This window comes from Hibiscus syriacus, unplaced genomic scaffold (assembly GCF_006381635.1).
Source record: "Hibiscus syriacus cultivar Baekdansim isolate YM2019G1 unplaced genomic scaffold, ASM638163v2 tig00001732_pilon, whole genome shotgun sequence".
NCBI classification, from domain to species: Eukaryota; Viridiplantae; Streptophyta; class Magnoliopsida; order Malvales; family Malvaceae; genus Hibiscus; species Hibiscus syriacus.
This window is the reverse complement of record NW_024061886.1, coordinates 654,731-662,476: the sequence shown is the minus strand read 5'-3', so window position 1 is coordinate 662,476 and position 7,746 is coordinate 654,731.

Sequence of the window (7,746 nt, the reverse complement as noted above, 5' to 3'; positions counted from 1 at the left end):
AAGTTCCCAAGATCTTTGCTAGATGGTTATTTGGTTGCTGGGACACAGAAGCGCTTGTTTCTGGATGGAAGAATTGGTCTTTATAGTATTCTACATAGTATGAGAATTTGGGAATTGGATCATGCTAAGATTATGTGGGTGGAGATAAGTAGAATGCCACCTAAATATTTTCGAGCTTTGTTGAGGCTATCAGTGAAGAGATTTGAGTGCTTTGGACAGGATAATCTTATCTGCTTCACATCTTGGAACCAAGGGAAGGGCCTAATTTATGATGTGGATAAGAAGGTTTGGTCTTGGATTGTGGCTGTGCTCTTCAGTCATACAATAGCAATAGTCAGGTATGCTTTATGAGCCAAGATTTGATGCCCGTCCAATGAGTTGGAAGATTTCCCTCGGGACAAGATGTTGAGAGATTAGAATGCAGCATGATTCCTCTTTTTTTGTAAGAAAGATGGTATCTTCTGTTACACCACCATTTTCCCGGAGTCCTGCACATTTTGGTTGGAATTACTTCATACTTGGTGTGGATTGTGCACCAATTGATCCTTGCAACTGCATCAGCATTTTCAGCGTATCCCTTTCAAGCTATTTCTATCACCATGTTTTTTAGGGAATTGGTAATATCATTCTGCACGGGGACTCAATGAGGCACGTTGGTACTGAGTTGTACTTTGATGACTAGATGATTACTGAACTTCTTAAAAGTTGTATATCATGGGGCTAAAAGAATTGTAAGAATTTTTTGCACTGGCTTTTGCTTACTAATTTAATTCATATAGTAAATTTCATTTCATAATGTTATTATACTTTCTTTTTCTTTTAGTTTACATCATAATGGCTGATGTATTTCGTTGTGCTGTCTCCATCACAATATGTATACGTTGTACTTCTAATGCTATTAACTCTGCTCTAATTGGTTTGGGAGCTCTTCTTGACCCTCTTTACTTTTGATACCCTTATAAAACTACTAAGGCTGTTTGAATTCTTTATAAAGTAATATGATATAAATTTACCACGATTAGTTAAAAAATGGTGCTCTTCATGTTGTTTCCTATTGAACATAGAAGATGTTGGGAGTGCTGCGTGTGTCAAGAAGGGTGCAGCAGAGGATAATTAGCACTCAGGTTGGTTAGCAAGCTGTTATAGTTGGTTGCAACAACAGCTAGAACGTTAGGCAGTTAGTTGGCTTTAGCGTAAGTGTGATGTATACAAAGCCAATTCTAGCAGTGCTAACTTTGCTGACAGCACGCAGTATGACTCCTTCAATGAAGGAAGAGCCACTGAGCCCCCTCAAGCCAATGCAGCCTCTTCCTCTCGCGAGCATTGGGTAGTCGATTCAGGTGCCACGCACCATGTGACGCCAGATATTGCCAAACTAGCTCAACCATCTTATTATAGGGGACCAGGTAATCTTCTTGTTGGCAATGGTGCTTCTCTTCATGTAGAAACCGTTGGTAACACTTTGCTCTTCTCTCGGTCACAAGCATTAAAGTTAACCAATATTTTACATGTGCCTGATTACTAAAAACCTCCTTTCGGTGTCCAAGCTTGCTAAGGACAACCGAGTCTTTCTTGAATTTCATGCCAACGATTGTTGTGTTCGGGATGAAGTCACTGGGAGTGTTCTACTTCGAGGAAACAGAACGGGGGCCTTTACTCGTCGAGCTAGCTGATGGCAGCATCCGGTTAATAATCAAGCTAGTGCTAGTTTAGTTACTAACTCAGAGGCGTTCGATTTGTGGCACAAACGCTTGGACACCCTTCTCTTCAAACTCTAAAAGATGTTGTCATAAGCTACATGTAAGATTTCAACTAATACCAATAAAGTTTGCTCGGCTTGTTGTATTGGGAAAATTCATAAACACCATTTGAACACTCACAGACTGTATTCTAAACCCTTTCAACTTGTATTTCCGATTTATGGGGTCCTGCACCTACTCCTTCAAACGGATTTCGATATTACGTTGCCTTTGTAGACGCGTGCACTCGTCATTCTTGGCTTTACTTGCTAAAAGATAAGTCTCAACTTTCTGAATGCCTTCCAATTGTTTAGGAGTATGGTAGCTACACAGTTTAATCTCACTATTAAAGCCATTCAAAGCGATTGGGGTGGTGAGTACAGATCACTCAATACTCTTCTGGCCAAAGAAGGGATTGTGCATCGAGTAACATGCCCACATACCTCTGAGCAAAATGGGGTTGTGGAGCGGAAACATCGACATTTGATCGAACTTGCCCTGGTTCTCCTTGCTCAGGCTGCCTTACCTTTGAAGTTCTGGTCTATGCTGTGACAACGGCAGTCTATCTCATTAATAGACTTCCCACTCGTGTGTTGCAAGTGTCTCACCATTTGAAAGATTGTTTAACAGGCAACCTGACTATAATTTTATGAAGGTGTTTGGATGCAGGTGCTTTCCAAATCTTCGAGTTTTCAGAAGCACAAGTTCATGTTTCGTTCCCAGCAGTGTACCTTCCTTGGGTACAGTCCTCAACATAAAGGCTACAATGCTTGGCACGGATGGCGAGTTTACATATCTCGTCATGTTAAGTTTGATGAACTAACATTTCCTTTTGCAGAACTGCAGTCCCCTCGTGTCTTAGCCAAGAAGAAGAATTCGCCTGCTTTAGACATAATTCTACAACCACGACGGTTACATGTTCCTATGACTTCTTCACATACAAATACCTCTCCTGGGCTTACATTGACACCCACTGCCTCTCGCAGTCCCATCGTGCCTATTGGGTCAAGCCTACAGTCGGCAGAAAACCAACATGCCTCTCCCTCGCAAACATCGGTGTCTCCCTCTACAGCCTTGAATGAAGAAGCATGTCCATGAGTTTCATGCATCTGAACAACTGTAGATGAGCCGGTTGTGGTACCGAACAGTTCGTAGAGAGCCGACTGTGGTGTCACAGCTGAATGTGAAAGTCAATACGCATCCGATGTGCACACGCAGCAAAGGTGTTTTCAAACCCAAAGTTTTCCTCAGCAATCTTGATGAGGCTATCCCAGAAACTGTTTATGAAGCTTTTTAGTCTGAGAAATGGTCCGCAGCTGTTCATGATGAGTTTGAAGCTCTACAGCAAAATGGCACCTGGACTCTCGTCCAACTCCTAGAAGGAAGGACGGCTGTAGGATGTAAGTTGCTCTTCAAAATCAAGAAGAATGCTGATGGTATTGTGCAAAGGCACAAAGCACGCCTTGTTGCGAAGGGGTACTCACAGGTACCAGGACAAGATTTCCAAGAGACGTTCAGTCCTGTGGTTCGATTCTCCACGATCAATATCATCCTTTCACTGACTGTGTCGAAGAATTGGCCGCTTCGACAAATCGATGTTAACAATGCGTTTCTCAACGGCGGGTTGACTGAAGAGGTGTTTATGAAGCAACCACCTGGATTTGAGGTACACAATCCTGATGGCACACCCCTTGTCTGTAAGCTACAGAAGGCCCTTTATGGTTTACGACAAGCACCGCGTAACTGGAACAACAAGCTTCGAGATAGTCTGATTGCTCTGGGGTTTCGAGGGTCCAAAGCTGACAGCTCCTTGTTTATTACTGATCAGGCTGGCACTCGCACGTTTATCCTTGTATATGTCGATGATATCATACTGACTGGAGAATCGCTAAACCATATTGAGCATGTGGTTCGCGAACTCAACAAGCAATTTTCGATCAAGGACCTTGGTGATCTGTCCTACTTTCTGGGTATTGAAGTCAAGCGTGAAGCTACTCCATTGTTTTAAGTCAAAAGAAGTTTCTTCTGCTTGATCTGCTGGCCAAGCCAAGATGACACATGCTAATCCGACTGCCTCGCCTATGGTTGTAGCTAATAAACTCTAAGGATGAAGGTAATTTGTTAGTTGATGCCTATGGTTTCGCAGCCTTGTTGGATCTTTGCTGTACATATGTCATACTCGACCTGATGTGGCTCTTAGTGTGAGCAAGGTTGCTCAGTACATGCAAGCCCCTCGCGAATCCCACCTTATGGCAGTTAAAAGGATTCTTCGATACTTGGCAGGCACAGTGGACTATAGATTGTTGTTCTCGACTACTGGCTCTAATTTTTCTATTACTGCATTTGCGGATGCAGACTGGGGAGGTGATGTCGATGACAGACGGTCAATGTCTGGTCATTGTGTATTCATTGGCAATGTTTGGTGTCCTGGCTATCAAGGAAGCAAAAGACGTTTCACGGTCAACATGGAAGCCGAGTATAAAAGCCTTGCTGATGTTGCTGCAGAAGTCCCTGGGTGAATACTGTTATTGCTGACTTAGGTGAAGACTCGAACACAACACCAACAATCTGGTGTGATAACTCAGGAGTTGTTGCAATGAGTGCTAATCCGATTTACCATGCTCAATCCAAGCATGTTGACCTCGATGTTCATTTTGTTCGAGAAAAGGTGGCAGCCAAGCATCTACGAGTCCAATATGTCCCAGCCTTGCATCAGATTGCTGATGGCTTTACCAAACCATTACCTAAAGGTGCCTTTGAACTTTTTCGTGATCAGATTATGGTGTGTTTAACAGAGAAAAAAAAAACAAGGGAAAAAGCAGGGGGAATATTGAACATAGAAGAGTTGGAGTGCTATGTGTGTCAAGAAGGGTGCAGCAGAGGATAATTAGCACTCAGGTTGGTTAGCAAGCTGATTGGTTGCAACAACAGCTAGAACGTTAGGCAGTTAGTTGGCTTAGCGAAGTGTGATGTATATAAAGCAAGAACTACACCTTGTAAATTCAGATTGTCAATTTCATTCAAGTATTCTTTACTAGCAGTTTACAATCTTGAGTAGTATTTCAACATTTCCAATTGATTTAGAGCATATACTTGGCTTATGCTGAAATTTGACAGTCGTTTCTCATGAAGAAAAAATTTGCACTTGAATGTTGTTGCTGTCCGTTATCTGACAGAAGATAAATGTATGTTGTATTTTGCTGCCCAGTCGAATCGGCATTGCACTTTCTCCTTTACATTATCATTCATGTGGAAAGCTTTGCCAAAACCTTTTTGAAGGAGTAATCTTTTTTTATTTGTTGGTCTATGTAAAGATATTTAACTCGTACTGCCTTGTTCTTTCATCATTGGCCAGACCTGATGCTGTTAGCATTTGTTCTGTAGTGATGGTTAGTTGCAGTATGCTTCTTGCTTGCCACAGGATGGTTGTCTTTTTTCTCGCTTATCGATCCACTTTTTCTTAAAGGGACTCGAAAGTAAGAATATGCTTATCAAGTCAAAGTAGGAGTTAATTCATTATACAGAATCGAGGTTTGTTTTTGGTTAGTTTTTTGCTATCTTGCTAATGGCTTCGCCGACAAGAAAACACTGAAACTGTAAAAATCAATGTTCCAAGTAATTTTTCCATGTTTGCAGTCTGATGACTACTATATCTCATGCATTGCATCCGATTTCGGTTGGTGAGGCAGTATCCTTTGCTTTGGAGGAAGGTAAGTTCCCTCTTCGTTACCTCCTACATACAAGGACAGCTAATGATAATTGTTATATTTTGTTTGCTGGTGGGAGAAGTGGAAATATACATTGTTTCTGCTGTGAATAGAATGTATAGTGAGGAACATGATACTGAGGATTGTGTTCATGTTTTTTAGCCATGTGTGTAGTAGGTTTATGAGAATGGTGCAAACCAAAGTGAAGATGTTTCATCAAATGAAGCTCTGGTGTGTTCTTGCTCCATAACTGGTGGTAACATTTAGCATTGATGCATTTGAATCTTAAAATCGTAGAAGTAATAACAAAGTAACATCTGTTCTAACTTCTAAGTATTCTCAAATATTTGACAATGAATGCTCAATCACCCTGCTACAGCCGCTGATGCTCAAACTAGTAATTTCTAAAAACATCAATAATTCCTTTAAACACTGAGGTAAGTTGATTCGTGCTTGATCGGATACTGTTATTTTATAAACAATGGGAGATTTTAGAAACTTGCAAGGATACAAAAGACTAAATGAAGTAATAACTAGGGTTTCTATGCATATTCTCATATTGCTGCCTAGTTGAATAATTGTGTCAATTAATTGAGCGCAAGTATAGCCGCAGCCGGATATTTGAATTTTCACTGTCAAATGATAGAAAATATTTACTTAGATATTGTCACTTGTAATTGTCTAGATTAATAAAAGAATTATTTGATTTAAGATTCGATAGGAATCAAAATATGATAACTCAAACTTAATTCGAAACAAATCAAACTGAACCAAATTTTAAATGGATCGATATTGTCTAGTATCTAATTTGACTCGCGTCAGTTTTCATTTGAAACGAAAGCAACCATATTTACTTGCTCAAATCTGAGTCGAATAAACATCAATAGAATTTTAATCTTATAATTGAGTCAACGTGATTTGAACCCAATACTTTATTTTTATTACTATCTTTTTTACCATATGTCGCAACCGTCTTTCGGTTGGGTTGGGCCCCGGAATTGAGCTTCGACTTGAAAAATGTGGATTGGAGTCGCCACCGATCATTTATTTAAATATAAATGGGTTGATCGGATACCCTATTTCTTATCCGATCTGCGTCTTACCAGAAATGTCGAGCTCGGGAGTCGGTTACGGTCAAGGAATGATTAGCACCCTTGAACCGCCCTTTCGGTACTACGTAATTTCCAGTTGTCTTAATTAAGAAAAATAACAAGTTAAATTAAAAGATAAAATAATGATCAAAAATTACTTACCTTTGACGGATTTACAAATATACCCTTTAAAAGTCAAAATATGGGTTAGAAGAGATGAATAAATGATAAATAAAGTAAAACAAATAAAATAAGGAGATTAAGTAAGAAATAAAATAATATAAAATGAATAGAATATAAATAAAAAAAAACAATAACTAATATATGCACAACAAACAACTAAATAAAAATAAAATGATAATGCAATAAAAAAATAAAACAGTAAAGAATATAAAAACATAAAATATAGGATAAATATAAAAATAGATAATAAATGAGTAAAATATATAAAAAAGTAAAGCATATATATATATAAGTAAAATAATAAAAAAAAAAAGTAATATATACATGCAGAATAGGAATAATAATAACACTAATAAAAAAAAACATATATACATATATAATAAATTAATAGAAAGTAATATGCATATATAACAAGATAATAAAGTAGGAAAAAATGATTTAGGGGGGAGATTAAATATTTTAAAAAAATGAACACGCCTCGGGGGTGGATCTAGGTTCGAAACTTCGAATCCCACCCTTTTTTAATCATCGGCGTAACCCACGTTTTGGGTTATTCGAACAAATCTCAAGAAAAATAACGTGCACATGCGCATGAATGAACCAATGTAAAAAAAGATGCTACCTTATTTCCTTTTCGAATCGTTTACAACTTTGCCTTTGTATTTTCCGTGCTTTCCTATGTGTTTGTGTGTACATCGTGTCTTACAATGGTGATTACAATGGCTATTTATAGTGCTTGTGGATCCTATCTTTAGGAGTTTAAATCATAAAATTATATCCTATTTTTTGAATCCTAGCAAAATTCTATCATATCTTTAGGAGTTTGAATCCTAAATTCTATCCTATTTTTAGGAGTTTGAATCCTAGTAGGACGAAAATGTGTTGACAGCTGCCCCTCTTTGCCCATCCGTGTAACGGGGATAGGGCAAAGATTAAAAGACACTTTTTCGTTCAGTGGAGTTGAAAATTAACTCTGATGTTTCAATAACTCCCTGTCGAATTGAGTTACGGATGACTCCTCCATCG